Source organism: Serinus canaria, chromosome Z (genome assembly GCF_022539315.1).
Source record: "Serinus canaria isolate serCan28SL12 chromosome Z, serCan2020, whole genome shotgun sequence".
In the NCBI taxonomy this organism is placed as follows: Eukaryota; Metazoa; Chordata; class Aves; order Passeriformes; family Fringillidae; genus Serinus; species Serinus canaria.
In genome coordinates, this window is record NC_066343.1 from 25,898,279 (window position 1) to 25,919,578 (window position 21,300).

The following is a 21,300-nucleotide window of genomic DNA, read 5'->3' on the forward strand; positions in this document are numbered from 1 at the left end:
AACAACACAGAAACAATACTAGAAAGAACCATCCACTACTACTCCCAAGAGGCCACCTCTGCTTCTGGGAGCTCCACAGAGTGGGTCAGGCACATGAGAGAACACCATCACCACTGCATGTTCTTCAGTCATCTTGCATTAATTCAGCAGAAGATATACAGGAAAAAATGAAGACAACTATGAACGACAGTAGCTTATTGCTACTGAAGTGAGGAGTATACAACTGCAGGATCAGTAATTTTCTCTCATTGGTAGAAGGCCCCAGAGCAAACACAGCTACCTGAAGTCCTCATATGTGCAATTTTTGTCTCCAAACTGGACAGTGTGACATATAAGTTTGACAACTTCAAAAAAACACCTGCTACCCGCTTCTCACAAATGAGAGTGGGAAACATGCAAAATCCCAGGGTCACCTACAACCCATGGTAAGACAATCCATTTTGTGCCCAAGTATGTGTGATGTGGAGAAAGAAGGGAACACAGGTCTGTGTTTTTACATCATTTCCAATGATGCTACTGTTACACAGCAGTAGTACTTCAGGTTTCAAGGGTGAATGCACTTAGCTTAAGCAAATTCCAGAATAAGATTTTTTTAAAAGGCAGGAAAATACTGAATAGACAGCAAAAGGCTGTGCTTTGGCTATACCTATACAGTACAGTAGATCATAAGCACTTCCTAATCATAAAACAGCAAGGCAGTTCCAGGAAAATATACTGCAGGTAACTGTCATGAAGTGTGCTTTTAGAGAAAGAGCTACAGAGACTGCCAGCTGCTTGCCATCAAAAGCATGCCAAGACACACTCCTTAATGCATGATGCCACTATCCTGGTTCACTAAAGAAATGGACCTTGAGTTACTACAACTCACTGGACTGAAAAGGTGTTTAAAAATTCATGCCAGATTGTTTAGAAGAGGGTGGTCAAGTACTTGTTTTTTACAATTCCTTCTTGATGTTACTTGGAAAGGATGAGATTGGAGACCTCTCCTAGGTATTAGTGAGGAGTCTCTGTGGCAGAACAGTCTCAGCATTTAGTCACAGAAGAAGCATTAACTAAGGACATGCTAGAGTTTCATCTGACTACCAACAACTGGAGGTTTTATTCTTCCTACAATATCAGTCTCTATTCAGGCTTCTCAAGTTTCTTTTGTACTTGTTTACGAATAATGGATTCAGCAGCTTGCACAGACAGAGCAGTCTTCATTACATCACTCACACATTTTATTTGCATAGTTGGATGCTTGCTAGCCCCACCACTAGCTGTCTGGTGACTCCAATGCATCAAAATGACTCATAGGATTAAATCCTGAGCAATAAGCTTCTCCTGAGAAAAGTGGGAACCAGAAAGGGAGAGAAAGCAGGACTTTGCTGCTAATTCTGTTATGCCCAAACCATTAACTGAAGTTAGTCATCAAAGACACAAGGCTGGACCACAGTGGGTCACCTTGCCCTACCCCCCTGCTCTGGTAACTTCATCCTAGAGCACTGCTGCACGGGATTGCATACAGACAGTTCTTGAGAATATCTGTGAGAGAGACTGTAACTTCTCTGGACAGCCTGTTCCAGTGCTCAGTGAAGAAGTTCTTACTCAGGTGGAACTGGCTGTGCATTCATTTCTGCACACTGCCTCTCGTCCTATGGCTTTGCACCACATCCTGGCTCTGATCTCTTGACACCCTCCCTTCAGGTACTCATAGACAATGATGGAGTCCCCCCTCAGCTGTCTCTTCTTTAGGCTGAAGAGGCCCAGCTCCATCAGCATGTCCCCATAAGAAAGATGCTCCAGTCCCTAAATCATCTTTGTCACCCTCTGCTGGACCTTCTCCAGGAGTTCCATGTCTCTCTTGTACTGAGGAGCCCAGAACTGGACACAGCATTCCAGGTGAGGCCTCTCCAGGGCTGAGCAGAGGGGCAGGGTCACCTGCCTCAGCCTGCTGGCACTGTGTTCATATTGCAGCCCAGGATGTCACTGGCCCTGGCCACCAGGGCACTGCTGGCTCATGGAGAGCTTGTTGTCCAGCAGGACCCGCAGCTCCTTCTCCACAGAGCTGCTTCCCAGCAGGTCACTCCCAGGCTGTGCTGGTGCCTGGGCTTGTTCCTGCCCAGGTGCAGGACCCTGCACTTGCCTTTGCTGAATTTCAGGAGGTTCCTCAGTGCCCATCTCTCCAGGCTGCTGAGGTCCTTCTGAAGGGCTGCACAGCCCTCTGGGCTATTGGCCGCTCCTCCCAGCTTTGTGTGTCAGTGAAAGTGGATGAAGGGGCAGAGGCCTCCTCAGCAAGTCATTGATGGATAAATTAAACAAGACTGGGCCCACTACTGGACCTTGGGAGACACAACTAGGGACAGGCCTCCAAACAGAGCCTGTGCCACTGGTTACAATCCTCTAGGATAACACTACAATGGCTAATTACTAGCAGTCCCACACTGGCAATTTTAGATCGACCTAACTACTCCAATTTGAGGAGAAAAATTTCTTGTTCATCTTAACATACATTTTAAGAATGTACCCTGACTACATTAGACAGCAACCATTATGGGTTTGATCTGCAGACAGTCCAAACTTCTATGTGTTCAAAAATTGTCATGAGTCAGAATACCCTAGAAGCGCAAGTCAGGATTGTCAACACCAAGCTGTATGGTGTGGCTGACACGTAGGGGTGGACAGAACACCGCAACAGGACGCCTGCAAAGATGAGAAATACCCCATTCCTGGAAATATTCAAGGTCAGATTAGATGGGACTCAGGGCAAACTGAAGTTGCCCCTCGTCTTTGCAGGGGAGTTGGACTACATGACCATTAAAGGTCCCTTCAAACCCAAACCATTCTATGATACTTATTTTTCAGTGCCTTTAGAAGCCATTCACATTACTTCACTCCAAGGACAGCAGGCAGAGAAGAACAGGTAAGTACAAAGGTGAAGTTGAAGAACAACTTCATGTTCAGTCATGTTTTCCTATCCTCCATAACCCTTCAGATAGTTACCTGGTTTTCATGACCACTACTATTAATCCCACAGAAGGCATAAGCTGCTTAAACACACATTCCATTCCTTCCTCTGTCCAAGGTCTAAGAGAATTATCCATATCATATTTCAAATAAAATAATTTTGAAGCAAAGTGGAGTACACACAGAAAAAGGGCAGTTAGCTAATATTAAAATACATGAGCCAGAAGCAATACCTTCGCTATTTACAATCCTCACCCTTTCTGCTATCACTTCCTTTCATGGCCAGGAGTTCCCTCCTAATCCTCCTGAGATCACCCAGTATAATATAACACAGAACAATGGACAGCAAATAAGGTACTGTTGACAAAAACAAGTTGTGATCAATTGGTTGCATATTGCTAATTGGCAAAAATGCATGCCTTTCACACGTTAACAGCTCATAACTGCATGCAGAAGTGTGTGAAAGAAGCATTATTGCCAAAAGTAGTTTTAGACAAAGGCATTATAGTTTTTAGTTGCCATACAGAAGTCCCTTTTGAGTAAAATCACATATATGTACCTAGTCCTTTGCCTTCCCTCTTTAAGTTAGCATTTAACTATCGAATGCCACAGTCACTTCCAGAAACCAGGAAGCTAGAAATGCAGAAGTTATGTGGATAAACAGGGATATTAAAGTCCAACACACCATAAAATATATCAGACTGATACTGCTCCATGGACAGGCTTACTTCAATCTTTAGAGCCATTCTCTATCTCCTGACTCATAAACCACATCTTCCAATTTTTCATCTCCTTTTAAGCCACATTTTCTGTCCTACTCTACCAAAAGGTGTCCTAACAAGCAAAGAAAGGTATTACCCACACCGAGATACCCTGACCCACAGGGCATCATACAGCCTGTCTCTGAAAAGTCTAAACAAGGCCAAAACTCAGACATGCTCTCTTAGAGGTGTGCCCAAAATGCCCTTTGACATCTGAACCAATATTCACATTAAAAAAACCCCAAACCAACAGAAACAAACAAACCCCCCCCAACAACAAAAAACCTCACAAACAAACAAACCCCAAAACCAAAACAATCAAACAAAAGGCAGTAAACCTCACATGTAAACTGTTATCTAAGCAACAACTTTGAATATCTTCTATTTGACACAGATTGGGCCACTGCTGGCCAGTAGCTTGCTTGCTATGTCTCACTCTTATACAGAGAGGCCATCACTTACATAATCATACTAATCATTCCAGTTGTCAAATGACTGTCATTTGGCCCAGAACTGCCCTTAAGGATTTTCAGAAAAGCCTTCTGACACCCACTTCTCTCAAGTGTTTCATGCAAAGGTATGTACTTTTAACTCCCAGAGGACTCTTGAGACTACTTTAAAATCAAAACATGTGTGCCTCTAACTGATCCCCACCAGGAAAACAAGTTCGGACACATCACTGTTTATGCTTTTAATAAGCCAACTTGCACAGAGAAAAAGACAACTAAACTATTTTCTCTCAGAAGAACAGCTTCATAAAACCCCTAAGAATTAGTAAACATTTAGGTCTACAACCATTGATAAAAAAGTTTGTTGAAAAAGTGCTGACTGATTATATGCTCTAAGTGTAAAGTAGACTTATAAGGGCAACATATAGTAGCTAGCAATATTATCTGTCAAATTACTATCCCAAATACCTAGACTGAAGGACTTGAAGAGTGTCAAAGCAGTGTTACAACTGCTATAACCACACAAACTACTCATACTACATTCAGATATGAAAGGTATCTCCATCTCTTTGCTACATCCACAACTTTTCATGTTTCAGGAAACCGAGGCTCTTATTCCCATTTATTAATTGTGCTGTACAATTTCCATATTTTCCTAAGGAGCATTAACTAACTCTTCAGTCCACACACATCAAACATGGCAAGCATGTACCACTCACAATCAAATGTTAGAAGCTGCCCAGCCAGTATCACGCTGCTCCTGAGTGTACCATTTCACATCCTTTTGTATAGGTAAACATGAAATCCTGCCTGCATGTACTGCATTTGATAGCAGCTTACTCACAGTTATCCTAATTTGGACTGAACATATGAATAACCACATGTCTACAGCTCTTCCTAATACCCTGACTAGCAGAGTTTTTGAGATATGTGCGCACAAAAACAACACAGCCATCTTAGGTCAAGCAAATTACAAAAAGATACATAAATCAAATTTTAAAAGGGCAAGTCAACCCCATTTATAAAACAGGAGGACAGCTACAATTAGATGGTCATTAATTTTCAGTATTTTAATAATTGAGCAAGTAGTAGCAGCAGCCACAAAAATTAGGTCTCTGATCTTGGACACTCTTTCAGAACACACAAAGATTACTCAAGATTGATATGCAGAAACATAAGCTAAATCTGATACTGCACACTTAAGTTAAAAAAACAAAACAAATTTCTCCCACAAAAACTGTAACAACTCATTTTCTGTTCTCATGCATTGCTTCAAGCAAAAAACCTGATGCATGCAATTATTCTATGCAATTAACTCCAAAGACAGGCAATTTGTCTTAGCACTTCTTCAAGAACATTGACATTCCTCATTTCAGAACACCTAAATATGTTCAAAACAAGTAATCCTTGGTAATTCCACTGGGTTTCACAAGACACAGTATTTGTAAAGATCAAGAAAACTGTATCCACAAAAGAAAAACAGGTTTTATTTTTGCCACAGCAAAAGTCTGCAGTATCTACTCCTTTTCTAACAGCTAGTTCTACACTTCTAACACTACCAAACTTGCATAGAAAATTGCTGTAGATTCACAGAGTGGTCTGGGTTGGAAGCAATCTTCCAATCATCTAATTCCAACACCTGTGCCATCAGCAGCAGTATCTTCCACTAGATTAGGTCGCTCAAAGCTCTGAATGTGTCATCTGTGTTATATCATTCAACGTAGAAACAGTCATCATGACAAACATCTGAGCTGCACATGAAACCTTCCACACATAAAAAGAAAACCTACAGCCCAGTTATAATTTCAGCCGATGGCTAGTTTTACACCATTCAGCTGCACTGGTTCAGGGGAATTTCACTACAAGAACCAATTTTCTAATAAAAATAGCCTTTAGCAAAAGACAAGCATGACTCCATTTAATTTTCTTTGTTTGCTTAACTGTTGCAGAAAAAATTCAGCTACTCAGTTGGTTAATGAGGCTGTAATTCTCATCTTGCCTACCAACAGCTCAACCATGGAATACAGTCCAAGGCAAGTGCTAGAGCTATGCCAAGTTTCACAGTTTAGCTATCTGAATGCAAAAGCAGCTTCTACAGTCTTCTTCACTTTATGCAGTTCACTTTGTCAGCACTTTTCCAGTTCCCTTCAGAATGGATGCTCTGGCCAGATTAGCAATAGCAGTTTTAGGTCAGGACCTCAATTTGGGCTTGTGGCTCAAGGTACAAGCACATAAAAATTAAAAAGTCAAACTCATTAATACACTAATTTCTTCTCTACTGCATGCATGCAGTACACGCATAGTCTGTTACAAGCAGCATATGGTGTTTTAGAGTTATGACTTTAGTTGTCCCTCTTTTGGAAACAGAAAGCAGCTTCTAACGCTTATTTGGGTGGAAATGAACCACACCAGGATGTCTGATGAGATTTCTACACGTGTTAGTAGAGGTAAAAATAATACTCTTACTTACAATTATAGCACGTACTAGGATTTTAAGATTTAAATTAAAAAGATTTAAAAGCCTTTCTTAAATCAACTGTGATATGAAACCAGTAAGTGTTCACCTCTAGTTATGATTGCTGGATCAAGACTGGAGATGAACAGCAGACACAGAAAATTTAAATAAATCCCAAGATCTTGCTCCACCTTTAATCCAGGCTGGGTTGATGCATAAGAAATTTAGTGCTAATGGATAATAAAAACAGAGGTCAAAGTATTAATTTTCCAGCATTTCAAGAAGACAAACAAAATGGATGGCACTAAAACAACGACTTCATTACAAAAATAAAATAGAAACAAAGTTCGAATGCTACCATTCCTGCAATATATTACCCACTTCAGTGCAATGGCTAGGTACACGTACCTTCAAAGCAGCTTCAGAAATCGAAATACCCATTAACAATCTCCTCCTTTGCCAAAACAGATGGCCACAATATCGAGTCTCTCCTGCAGCCATTCTCCTTCCTCTATTTAAGAGACATACTCTTTACTAGACCAAAGATATAAGGGACCACCTTCCTCTTCTCCTCCTCACCACCTTGCACATATTTCTCACAAGGCCACCTGGAGCAGTGGTGCAAGGAGCCTTAACTACTTCTGTAGGTATACAAGCACATTTTCACCTCACTGGTTCCATGAGCTATCAAAAACAATCTCACCATTCATCACACCTTTCTCCAAAGATGCTGCTCAAGTCCAGGCATAGCTGTTCCTGCAGCATGTAAGGGATAAGACCATAACTTCAAGAATGCATTCAGAAAGTAAGTTAATCACAAGTAAGATTTGGAGAAGTTCTCCACTTTGGTACTGAAACTAAAAATCACATGCCACAAACATAAAACTAGAAGCAGAAAGCTTATAAGGCAAAGTTTGAAGAGTAGGCAGACAAACCCTCATCCTTTTTCTGTTCATTAGATATTTAATTCATAAATTTTGGTATCTACCACACCAAGTCTAACCCAGGGAACCATTTCTTGAAGGCACTTTATAGTTATATTATTAACATCAGACACTACCATGACATACATCCTTAGCCAATTTTATTTACATTAAGGTATTTTAACAGCAAGATTTCCATAACATTACCGAGAAACAGTCTCTTGGACACCAAAGCTGAGTGTTCAAATCCCACTATATGGTGAGACAAGTCTAAGCTCAAGACTCTCAGAAGCAGATTGTTCCCTAAAAAAACTCAGGTACCATGAATGTGAATGTTTGGAATGTATCTACTCATTTAGGAATTAGAGACAAAGCCAGCCTTAGAAGCCCATTTCAAATGTTTATTCCCCATGACATGCAGGTACAGTCTGAATAATTGCAAAACCCACTGAAATTGCTACCTCATCATGGCAATGCAGCTAGGGGGAAATGGCATAGAATATCCAAACTATCTTCCAACCTGACTCTTCCTCTACCTCCTTCCAGGTAATATTGAAAGAATCAGGTTAATATTACTCCTTCCAGGTAATATTGCATAAATTTTCATCATTATAAATAATAAACAACAGGCAATTAAAAAAAAATACAGAAAAGATGGCTTAAACCAACCCTTCTAGTATGCAATTCTACTTCTGAAAAAATACATAAGAACAGTATTGCAAAACACAATCAGCAGGAACACTACTGGTAGAGAAGTTCAATTTACATTACCTTTCCCTTTCCATGGCTGAATCTCCTTCTCTCAGCGCTTATAAAAGGAAGTGACAAAGGCATTTGCCTCTAAATACTTATTTGAATTTCCAAGAAAAATTCTGTTCATCCATTCTGTAAAACAAATCCTACTAACTCCTTTTCTGGCATCAAGATTTAAGGCACAGAAGAACATCAGTACTCTAGTGATCATTCAATAGCAGTTTCATTCCATAAAAATACATAAAGCTTATTCAGCTAAATCGGATAAGGACTTAGCTAAATAAACTCATCCAGAACAGCCTGTAAGCAAATGTAGCCAGCACAGACCTACAGAAAGGCTGCTCAACCCATCACAGTGAATATTCCAACCCTGATTACTCCTTCCTACCTCTGTGTAGACTCTCACAATGTATTTGAATGTTAGAGCGTTCCCTCTTTTGCCATTACTTAGGTACTAAGTACTCACAAGACTGCATATGCACGTTTTTCAGTATGTTACAGCAATTCAGTTACCTTCCATTGCATAATGCTTTCCTTCTACTCTACTCCACACTCACTTGTAGAAGTAGAGTCTAACATCCTTTAAAAAAAATCTGTTTCACTACCTCAGTATTTTCTAGCTTCTGCATCATTTGGGCAGCCACAGTGGCTTTACATGAATACACCCGTTTCTTTGCTAACTGCAGCAAATCAAGCTTCTCATTCTTAAAACATCTTACAGCTTCATCTAGATTAAGAATCTCTGCATTTTCTGATCAGCAGCTGCGCTATTTGAGCCATCAGCAGTATCACGACTGTGTGAGGGAATGAATAATCAGTATCACCAATGTTTCATGTGAACTTACGTGCCTAAAATTATTCTCATTCTGATCCTTGGCTGGCACACTCACACATTTAAACATCTAACTCTCATCCCCCTTTTCATCAAGAAACCACAGCTTTTTTCAAATGTTCATTACATGGGGGCTTACTATGACTACCAAAACAAATAAGAACCCCTGTTGCTGAAGTACAGGAGTACCACAGAGCTCAGACAGAATAAAAACCAGTGGGACACTAGTTTAATCTCCATATAGAAAACTTTAAAATTTGTTCCCAATTCACAATTTTCAAACATATGAAAGTAAGATTTTTCCCATTACAACTTTCCACATTATGTAATTACTGCTCTTAAAACTCCACATATTTTGCCAGCCAAGTCGAATTTAGACTGTGAGCTACTTCACAAACTTAACATGGCATTAGAATTTTTAAGTAAGTTTTTGAGAAAGCATACTTCAGATTTCTGCCTTGAGCTGTTTCTCTTTTGCTTCATTTTAAAGCTGAAAACTTGCACTCCATATAAAAACACAGACTTCTAAAGCCAAGTGTTTCACTGAGGTCATCTTTCCAAGATCTACTAATTGCAGAGCTGTAGGTCAGAAAGTCTGTGTGAAACACATGCTCTTCTTCCAAATACACCGAAGAACAACCAGCAATTAGGGCTCTTATCACAGATTTTGTTAAGATTTAGCATTGCATTTAGTTGTTCTGTAAGCATTAGATGCAAGGAGACCTACAAATAAAAAACAACTCTTACTGAGCAAAAGCAGCTTGTTCAGAATTGGTAGTTTGTCTGAGCTTCAGTGGGAATCATTCAAGAAGCCTACTTATGTTATTTAGCCACCAGAGACTCGCAGTATGACTTTCAGAATGTCAATATGGATTAGGCAACAAAACATCTTGATCTGGCCCACCAGCTGTACTAGATAAAACTTAAAAATTGTCTTATGCCAGCTTCTCCAGAACTAATCCTTCTGAGTGAATCAAATTAGGTAGATTTTACACAGACAAAATTAAAAAAAAAAAAAAAAAACATACAGTAGCTTCCTTCAGAAATGGAACTAAAGATGTCAAAACCCAAAACACCACCAGCTAATCCTGCTGGACAGTGTCATGATTTTTCAATCGATTTGGGGATGTCAGAAAAAGAAATCTGTGCACTAAAGCAACATTCTCACACTTTTCAAACGTTAGCAACAGCTGGTAACACTCACTGTCCTCTGCAGACACTAGCATCTATTAGAGAAGCATTTCAGCAAAAGTGAAGATGGTATTAAAGCAATACTGAAATGTATATTCATCACAAATTGACCTTATCCATTAGCTCACAATCGGCTTTATTGCTATGAAGAATATAATTGGCCACAAATACAATCAAAAGCCATTATGTTGTAAGATGAAGAGTTTTACCTATAAAAGCAGCATTTCTGCATTGATGTTACAAGATAGGAGCTTGTGCTTGCATCCTTGTACTATTTTTAACTGCAAAGTCTAAATCTGCAGGAGCATTGACTTTTTTTATGAAACACAAGAAAGTGGAACTATTCCTTGGGCTTTTAGAACATGAGATCATATGTCATCTATTTCCTGCCTAGTCCCCAACTAGGGGATGCTTAGCTCTGTCTCTCAAAAATTCTATCTTAGTATTACAAGGACTTTCAGAGAATTCAGCTTGAGCCTTCACTGCAGGTTGAATACTGTCATCTAGAAACATACCTGGAACATACTCTGCAAGATTCTTCTGTCTTTTTTTTTTTTTTTTAACCTAGATCACCCAGCTCACAATTTTTGGAAACGCAGTAGGTAAATCTTGCCCTCCCATTTAAAAAACAGTAATTAAAAGGAATCCATGAAAAAGAATAAAATCAATGTCACATTATTATGGTAAAATCACAATAAATTTACTTGCAGGAATAATACACTAGCATGATTACCCTAATAAAAGAAAGTCATTTTTGGGAATATGAGTATATTTAAGACATATCTACTGCAAAGACTAAATCAATTAAAAATCTCCACTGAACATGGAAAAGACCAACCACTCCACCAGAATAAAAACACATAAAATAAAGATATCTATTGCTGAAGCAGAAATATCAGTGTGGGTACAACCAGAAGACATTTGAAAGGGGCACTAAAGACGTGCTTCATCAGATTTGATTATATCCGATAAAATTCCTTAGTAGTTTCAAGGTGATTAGTATGTGTTCAAAGTTACAAATGCTCAATAATATATCATGGTAAAAACTTCAAATATCTACATTTCTCTCCAATTAAGTAATATTCCATTGTACATCATGTACATAGAATTGCCAATTTTATATTTGAAAACATAACTATTTATGCATAATCGCTAGAAAAGATAGTTCTAGCAGTGGACTTTGAACATCACCATCACCCCTAATATAACATTTCTGAAATGTCAGAGAAAAGAGATGAAAAAACCTGAATGTAACTTCAGGATTCAGAATTCATGGAACTGAAAAAGGAAAACTGAGCTAAAACTAATACCATTGTGCTTCCTTAACTAAATGCCCTCAAATAGTGGAACACCTTCTAGGCCACCACCCCCACCACCCCCCCAGTTTAATATAAAATTTGCTATCAAAGTAAAGACAAAGTCAAATGGCAAGGAGTTTTTCAGCATAAAAAAAATCGGGAACCTCTTACTTTTCAGGAAAATACACACATCCTGAAATACTCAATTCATTAGGTGCTTTAGCCAGTATCATTTGTAAGAACACAAGACACTGACGTTCTAAGTAGCTACTAAACTCGATAAACCAAGGCTGTCTTCAAAACTTAAATAATACGGCAACGACTTTTAGTCTCAGAGACTTCAACTTAATAAACTATCATCAAAGACTATCTTATAAACACACATTTTCTTGTGCGTTTTGCATGGTTTCTGGATTTTTTTTTCCAGTAACTATCAGCTTTCCAGTTCTAACAAGCAACACCTGAATTTAAACGGATGCTACCGAGGTTACGGGTAAGGAGCTTAAAGGAGTACCGAGCTGCCTGGCTGCTCCAAGAGTTCTCACGATCAGCGTTATGCAGTTGAAGCAAAATCAACTCACTCTCCACGCACTCAAGGCAAGAATGGGAAGTTTTTGTTTTTTTTTTTTTTTTCCGGGGCAGAGCAACCTGAAAAGGCAGCCAATACACCGAACCTGGTAATGCTGAGTGGAAAAGCAGAAACGACGGGGTGACGACCCCTCAGCCTGACCAAGCTCGGACGCGCCACGCCGGTGCGACACTTGACTCCTCAGCTCGACGTAACCCCGATGTAAAAAAGGCATTTTAGCCGGGCACCCTCTCGTCCCATCCCCCCACCCCCGGCTCCCCTCTCCAGCGCGGGAACTCCCCAGCCCAGCAGGGCCCGCTCGCAGGGCGGGACCCTCCGCACCGCCTCCCCCGGGGCGAGGGCGGCAGACGGCCGGCACTAGGCAGGAGCGGGTGGTCCGCCGGGGCCGCCGCGCCTTCTCCATCGGAGGGAACGCTGCCGCAGGCCACGCAGCCCCGCCCGCGGGCACGGCTCAGCTCCCTCCGCGCCCCGCAGGTGCGGCGGGCAGCCCTGCGGCCCCTCGGCAGCCAGACACAGCCCCGCGCCTGCAGCCGCGGCCCTCTGCTGCCCCACGGCTCCGCCGAGCCGGGGGGCACGCTCAGAAGGCGGCAGAAGAACTAGGGTGGACATAAACGCTCCGGTTAGAGCAAAGTCAGACGCGAACAAGGCGGAAAGGAAGGTGCAGTTTGCGGGGAGAATGGGAGAGACGCTAGAGTGGCAGGGCCACATTAGAGAAAGAGATGGGGTGAAAGTCATTCAGAGAGATGCTGCTGAGTAAACAAAGGGTTTATTGAACAATGTTTTGTCAGGGGGACAAGTGTCTAAGCACTCAATTATTACCACACTAAAAAAGGGGGGGGGGAGGGGGGTGGGACAAAGGAAGCAGTCAGAAAAGCCCGAAGGTTAAAGCAAAAAGCGATTAAACTCATCTAGTACAGGTCAGGGGGAAGGGGATGAAGTAACCGTTTGCAGAAAAAAAAAACAACACTGTCCGCAACTGTCAAGAAGCCCCTCTTAATCTAACACCACCAGTATCTTGGAGTTTGGAACCCATACCGCAACAAGCCGGTACTGGTGGAAAGCCACCAGTCACTTACAGTAGTAGGGGACGGTGAAGGTCTCCGCACACGCCTTGATTTACCTTTACCCTTTGCTGGGGGGTACCCTGGCCATGCGCCGACGGCCCGTAGCCCAGGCCGCCCTGCCTTCCCGCCAGGCTCCCAGCGCGGGCTACAGTCCCGCTCTGGCTCCAGCTCTCCTCCACTCCTCCTCCGGGGCGAATCCGGCGGCCCGGCGCGACTCTGCCAAGACCGCATGGCTCCCCGTAAACCCTGTCTCCGTTCCCAGCCCCTCGACCCGCCCTTCTTTCAGCAGCCCGGGACCGACAGTCCTCTGCTCGCTGTCTTGCAGGAACGGCGAGTTTTGCGGAGCCTGGTTACCGCTGCTGCCGTCCGAGGCTGGGAGCAGAGTGGGGAAAAGGTGTCTGCAACCCGAGGGAGCGGCGCAGCGCCCCGCCTCACCTGATGGCTCTGGTGCTCCCGCCAGCCCACTGTCCCGCACTCGCCCGGCTGCCAACAGGGAGGAGCAGCCCCGTGACGGGCAGATAAAGGCCCCCACAGCCCGCCCCCGGCCACCGCCTGAGTGACGCTGCCGGCGGCCACTCAAGAAGCCCGCGCCCACGGGGCCGCGCCCCCGGGCAATGCGGGCGCTTCCCGGCGCCAAGGCCAGGCGGGTCCTGCTCCGCCACTGCTGCCGAGCGCCTTGGGGAGGCGGGGAGACCTAGTAGCGGAGTCTGCTGATCAGGATGGGGCGAAAGTTTGCCTTCCCCGTCCCCAGTAGGGTCAGAGACAGGGATACCCACAGCGCTTGCCCATCTCCTTACGGCTCCCCGAATGACCGTCTTTCCCTGTACAGTGTCGAGCCCCGGAGGGTCCACGCTGCCTCCCCTCCTGAAACGGCTCGGTGGGGCGAACGAGCCCCCAAGCCGCCCGCCTGAAGGGGCGCAGCAGCAGCAAGCGCTCCGTGACCTGCGACGCGCATTAGCCACTCTGACAGCGCCGTCCCGTTTCCTGGACCGCCTAGCAGCGAGGGGACCCCTCTTCAGCCCCCGCAAGGTTGGGCTGCCGAGCACCGCAGCTGCGCGCCTGCGGGCGGCTCGCTCCGCAGGGGGAGCGCTCCAGCGAGAGCCCAAACGGCTGTCATTGCCGGCGAGGGAAGGTCCCGTCCCCGCAGGAGTGCATGTCCCCCGCCCTCCCAGCGCTCCCAAGACTAGTCAAAACACACAGGCTCACAGCCGGTTCTGGAAAACGACTTGAGGTTTGCCTCGCTCATATAGATATCACATTAGTTATTTTCGCATGTGAAATAGATGGGTACGGTGTAGCGTACTGCCAGCAGCATAAATTAAACAACAAAGGCAGTGCTCGGGGCCGGTCTTTGCCGGTAGCACAAGCTGCAGCGCCAGCGCCACCGCCGCCTTCTCCTCCTGTCCAGACTCTCCCACCGCCGCGGGGACGAAGGGCGAGAGGACGGGGGCGGGGGACGCGCCCGAGGACGGGACGCCCCGTCCGTCCCTTTGCCAGGAGCCTCGCCGGCATCCCTGCCGCTGCTGCCGGACGCAAACTTTCCTCGCGCACACCGGCGACCGCTGTCCGCGTCCTCCGCCACCCCGCTAGGACCACGGACAGAGATCGGGGCCGCCCCGCCCACGCTGCCCATGCACCGCCGCGCAGTACCCCGACGCCCGGAACAAAGGGACGCGTGCCCTCCCGCGGCGGGTTATTCATCCCCACGAAAAGACACGGGCCCGCCCCACCCAACGGCAATAGACTTCTCTCCGGGAAAGCTCAGCGGCCCTCCTCAGCCCACCGCCCGCCCTCCGGACCCGCTGACAATACTGCCGACCACGTCTTTGTGCGCCGTGGCACGCAGTCGCCTCCCAGCCCCGCAGGAAGCCAAAAAAACCCGCCGTGCGGCTAATGCAGTTAGGCGCGGAGAGCTTTATCCGGCTAATCTGAAAACGAGAGTTTATCTCCTCAAAGTGATACCGTCTCCCTTCACCAGCGCGGAGCGGCGTCCCGTCGGATACTCCCCGCAAGGAGACGTATCCGAAGCTGGACGGGCGCGGTCACACTGGGAACTTTGCGGCTGGGCCAGCCCAGGTAGGGATGCGCATGCCATCCTGCGTGAGCGCGATGCGGTCCCCCACTTTCAGCGGCTGCCCTCCCCACGCTGCAAACACTTTCAGCAATTCAGCTCCGTGGGCATGCTGCCATAGCCATGAAGAGCCTCACTCAGCGCCGCCGACACTAACCGTGTCAATACGGAGCAAACACAGCAGGTGATCAGCATAATTCTACAAAGCATTCAACCCTGGAATGGGTCGCGTGGACCCATCGGACACGTACAATAACGGAAAGAATCAAGCCATAACTTACCTTCCAGTCCTCGGATTAAAAAAAAAAAAAAAAAAAAAAAAAGTAACGGTGCAGTTCTCCCGATCAGGAGTAAGAGGCAGATGGATAGTTCTCAAGACAAGAGACAGGAGCTAAATTGCTGACAGTTGTAAAAGGAAGCAAATAAAAACCAAACCAAAACAAAAAAAATTCCTTTCCCTCCCCCACCCCCAACAGTCCAACTCTAGGGAGGAAAAATCAAATTAAAAAAATTTAGAAAATTAAAAAATGAAAACGGGAGAACTCAAAAGGGGGAGAGTGACAGGGCGACCCTCCTTTCGCAACCCAATGGAACAAAACGAGGGGAGGGAGAAATGAAGGAACAAAGAAAAGAAGGATGGAAGGGCGATTTTAAAGACGCTCTCTCTCTCTCTCTCTCTCTCCCTTCCTCCCTGCTGGTCACTTCCTAGCGGCTCCCTAGCGGCTCGCCACCCGAGCCAACTGCAGCATCGCTGAGTGCGAGGGGGGTGGGGGGAGGGGGGGAACGACGCCGTGCGGTGCCGCGCCGTGCCTCGCAGGGAGGCGGACCGCTCCGCACATTTATAGCAGCTCCGCCGCCCGGCTCCTGCCCGCCGCCGCGCCGCGGTGCGTGCGTCTGCGCGCCGCCCCCGGCGGCGCGGCCGTGGGGACGCAGCGAAGGGCGTGTGTCCGTCCAGAGGCGGCCGCGTCCCGTCCCGCGTCCGTCCGTCCGCGCCCGCCCCCCCGCAAGGCAGCCGCCCCACGCCTACCCCGGCGCCACGCGCGGAAGCGTCCCCGCACCCCGGCGCAACGCAGGCTGCCGGCGGCGCCGCGCGCCCACATTGGCCCGGCCGCCGCCTACTCGCCCCGCCCCCGGCGAGGCAGCGGCCGCCCATTGGCCGCGCGGGCCGCCACTCCGGCAGGGCGCATGGCGCCGCTCTTCAGTGTACGCCGCGTCGCGCGGGGCCGCCTCCGCGAGCGCGGGCGGGCCCGGCGCGGCCCCGGCGCTGCGGCCGCTCCCGGCACGGCCCGCGCTGGGCCGGGCGCTGCTGCGGGGCTTCTCCGGGGCTGCTCCGGGGGCGCAACCCCTGCTGCCCGCTCCCTCAGCCACGTGGGCGCGCGGCGGTGCGTCACGGTACGCCGGTGTGGCCGGCGCTGTGCCAGCATTCCTTCGCAAAAAGTGCCGCCGAGAAGGCAGCCTCTTTTTGTTCTTGTTGTTGTTGTTTGGTTTTTTGTTGTTTGTCCGCTTGTTTTTGTTTGGCTTTTTTGGTTTTGTTCTTTTTTTTTTTTATGCCCCCACTCCGCCCGGTTCTGTCCGCACGTGTGCCAAGTTTGTTATTACCGGCCAGGGCCTCTTCTAACTCTTCTGGGAGTGGATATATTTATGAGAGTTAAATAATAATATATTAATAATACTTCTAACAAACAGGAAGGAAGGAAGTGGCAGAAGGAAGGAAGTGACGGAAGGAAGGAAAGAAAGGAAGGAAGGAATGAAGGAAGGAAGCTTTTATTCATGACCTAGTCAATTCCTGTCTTGCAGAGCAAACATGTTTGCAAAGAAAGAGGTGTTGTTCAGAAGAAACAGTCCTGCATGGTATTCTGTAGCATGCCTTTTACTCTCCATACTGTTTGACCTTCACTGCACTTGATCATTTCTTCTCAGAATCAGAAGTGCTTCCTAAATGTGGCTTTTCTTCTGTAACACAAGTGTGTGTCATGTATTTCCAATAGCAAAGCACTTACATCCTGCAGAAAGCAAGTGCTTATTTAGACCATTCTGGCATTTGTGTGTAGCAAGGTACAAAAATAGAGGCATGTGATTTCAAATGGAGACATAGCATTTCAATGAGAGTGTCCCAGTGTGTTTATAAATTATATACAATGAATTGTGTATCATCTGTTTCTTATATCCTACTTATATCCTGTTTCCCTATCCTACTACTGTGACAACAACTGAGAGTTGTACAGGGATTGATTTTACATTTTACATAATTTGTTCAATGCTTAATGCATTCGATGTTTTTCTAGAACACACAATCTGATCATTAACAATGTATCACCAATTTTTTTAAATCAGCAGAATTCCAAAAAGGTCATGAACTGCCTGGTGGAACAAGTAGCAAACTACTGGCTCCAGGGACTGAAAAAAGAGTGGGGTGGGGGCGCCTACTTTCTCAGAGCTGTTTATACAAAGGTCCTACATGAAGTGATGTCTATTAACACACAGTTTGTGGATGTATGTATAAATTGTGCTCTTAGTAGTGTAAGTATTCAGAAAAGTCTACACTTTCTCAGGTTATGTCTGAGGCTCAGACTTGTTTAATTATGGCAAATTTTACCCTTTGATACCGCAGAACTGCTTTTGAAAGTCTCCTAATAATACCAAAATTAAGCCACTCAAGTTCTTTATTCTATAGGAGCATTTATCAACAAATCTTATATGTATTTTTATGTATATCTCTGAAATAAAGTACTGAAAGTGTTGCTTGTTCTACCAAGTAGGAAACATCTATAAAAACTGTTTCTGTCTTCAGGATTACTAGATTTAGTTGTTTATTACTTTCTTGCTTCATGTATTTAAGCAAAAAAAGTGTTCCTTAGGAGAACATCATTAATGTACAAAAAGAGAGAAAGGAAGAAAAGAAAAAAAATTATTTAGATGATTTCTTAAGCAGTCTGATGCATTCAGTAAATACCCCCAAACATGTCAGGCCCTTCCCTCCCCCACCTCCCTAATTTTAAAATGGTGTAAATACACATCTGGTTTTAGAACTAAAGAAACTCTGTTTAAAGTGGATGCTTTTAAAAACAAAAAGAGTGTCTTCTTCAACTTTTAGCAAATTAAAGGACTCTTCTCTCAGCAGCTTCCCTGTCAGGTTTGATATTCAGTACTCCTGATTCCATCTTCCCACCCAAAAGGAACAATTTTCCAGCTATAATTAATGACAGTCTTTAGAGACAAAATCCAAACTTTATGTATTTTCTTTCGAGGCTTAGTATCTCTACCAATAATGTACTCACATCTGTCATGTTTGTCAATACACAGTGCTAAAGGGAAATTAGGCCGAAAATAGCTGTTTTAGCAAATTGCCTTGTCATTGGCCTTTCTCATCTCTGATCTGTATTCTGAGGCCCTTGATTCTGGCAATGTCAGAAGGAAAGCTAAATTTTCTGTTCTCCCTGGAAAAACACTTTCCTGTGAAATTCCCCTTTGCTTAAGAAATACATCTGAGAAGAAGTCTTTATGATTAGCAGTAGCTGGCTGTCTGGACATAGCCTTTAGCTAAAACGTGTATGGGTTATTAAATAGGCGTTGGACATGGAAGGAGAGAAGTAGGAGGAGAGAAGAGCGCTGGCTGTTCAGGCGTGCTGAACCCTGTTGAATCCTCTGGCTGGAACCGAGTGGTGTGGGAATGGCAAGCAAATTGCGCTGGAAGGAAAATGTTTACCGCTAGCACAGAGGGGGATTTTTAAATTTTGTTTTGTTTTGTTTTGTTTTTTTTTTTTAAATGAAAGTGAAAAAGTAAGAAATACAGGAAGCGAAGAAGCGGCTGCTGCCCACGGGGTGGCTGGCACGGCAGCGAACCGTGCGGCCACCGCCTCAGCACCACGGACAGCGGCGCGGCCCCGCCGCGTCTGCGGAAGGGCCGCTCCCGGGGAAGGGCAATCAATGTCCCCTCCCTGCCTCCGGAAAGCCCCTCGATACTGTGCGTGATATCAGTGTGGGCTTGGCACTCCCACTCGAGCACTTCGGACAAATGGTTCTTGACTCCTGGTGTTCGGATGCCGTCATATGAATGAGTGCGTGTGTTGTGCCTGTGTGTTGCTGAACCCCAGGGACTCTGCGGGTTCTTTTCCTAGGGCTAACTTATGTTTGTTCCCATTACTTTCACATACAAACGGTGACACGCTTGAGAGTATCAGACAAGGTCTTGATACACACACTTCCCAGGACAAAACATACCTGCATGGCCTTCAGTATGGGTGTGGGATTGTCCTACCTTCTTCTCTGAGTCTCTTTTGTCATAAGATACAGGCATTGTGCAAAACTACAGAAGCATGAACACTGCAGCTGAGGCTACTATATCATTTTCTATTCTAGTACACAACAAATTCTGAATTTTAATAGAAACTGTTGTTGTCAAAAAGAGGTTAGCATTTAGGTGGGGAAAGGAAAGGGGGATGTTTCACTTTTTATTTTTTTCCAATTGAGACTAAAAAGATATCTCCACAAAAGGTAACCACAACTCAGATTTTTTACTGACAACTGTGAAACCTTTGTCTGGAAAAAAAAAATTAATACCTGAAAGAAGCTGTCTATTTATCTAAACTATTATATATTTACTTGTTTTCTACTGTGACCAGGAAAAGGCAGATTGCTGCTGCACCACAACTGAGGTAGTTTCTTTTATTGAGGATTTGTATTTCCAGCAGTGTGAAATGTACATCTAATTGTAAAATAAGACTGTGTCACCTGCCAGTCAGTTGCTGCCATCAACCTCTTTTGTGCTTGGATCGAATTACTGCACAGCAGAGAAAGTGACAGCATCAGGGCACAGTGACAAAGCTGTAGTTTGCACGGAAAGAAGACCGAGGCCCAGAGAGACTCTGTAGCTACAGAAACAGCTGTCTTATCAGCACACTGCAGAGATAGAGATGGCTCAAGAGGTCCTCAACAGATAATGACTTGAATAGCTTTGCAATGCGCCAAACTTCATGCTTGATAAGACAAGCCCAGTGTAAAGAGCAGCAGAGATCGAGCTCTATTTTATTTTATCTGTGCTGTAAATTAAGAAATTGAAATTCAGGTGGCAGAACGGCCAGCATGTTGCTGATAATCCAGTGAAGTAAACTGTCATTAGGATCTTTTCAGCAAAGAGAAATAGGTTTCTCTTACTTGATGCTGATTTAATAAAAATACCTTAAAAAATCCCTATCTCAAATCGCTGTCCCAGCAGTATCTGAACTGGGATGGGGGCTCCTTGTCTGTTCCACTGTTGTGACATATCTTTGAGTCCCAGAACAAACCATCCATTTCTCTGTCAAATTCTTTACAAAGGACAAAACACCTTCACTTTGAAACTGCAGCAGCTTATTTTCAATTCCCATTTCCTCTGCGGGAGAAGGAACTGCATTGTGATTTTTAATACACAACAGTCAAGCTCACATGAAAGCACACAAGCTCAATTCTCTAGCAGACAATACAAGCATGTGTTTGTGAGCACAGCTAAACAAAAATTAATTGCTGCTGTGAAAAGAATCTGTAATGACCTTTGCAATTATTCACTTGAAAAAATATGAGCCATAGTACACACACTAATATATTCTATAGGAAAAAAAAATCCTGTTTTAAACTGTATTTTTAGTTTGATTAAATTATTATCAGATTAAAATGTTATAGGTCCACCTTTTTCCAGCAGAAATACTGAGTTCAGCTTACCTTTGATCTGTGTTTTTTTGAAAAAAAAGCTTTGTAGAAAATGCAATTAAAAGGAGCGTATAACCTAAGGTCTCAGAGCATTATTTTCTAAAGAAGGGTTTGCTGCATGCACTTAATTCCTTGTGATTGGTTCTTGAAGAGCCAGAGTAACTGTATAGACTTGTAAACCATTAAGTTACCCAATTTTAGCCACTAAGGCTACCTTTCCATCTTCTTTAAATAATAAATTAAGACAAGATTAACTATTTCTTAATGAAATACAAGGTACTTA

At 44.6% G+C, this 21,300-nt stretch overlaps 1 protein-coding gene across 2 annotated transcripts in view; it reads right to left on the reverse strand.

Moving 5' to 3' along the window:
* Positions 1-16,384, reverse strand: part of ELAVL2 (ELAV like RNA binding protein 2) — an 87,988-nt gene extending 71,604 nt beyond the window's left edge. For both annotated transcript variants that reach the window (XM_050987169.1, XM_050987168.1), the window contains exon 1: positions 16,360-16,384. The gene's annotated coding sequence lies outside the window, so the exon portion shown is untranslated. The remainder of the gene's footprint in view (positions 1-16,359) is intronic.
* Positions 16,385-21,300: the final 4,916 nt, after the last annotated feature.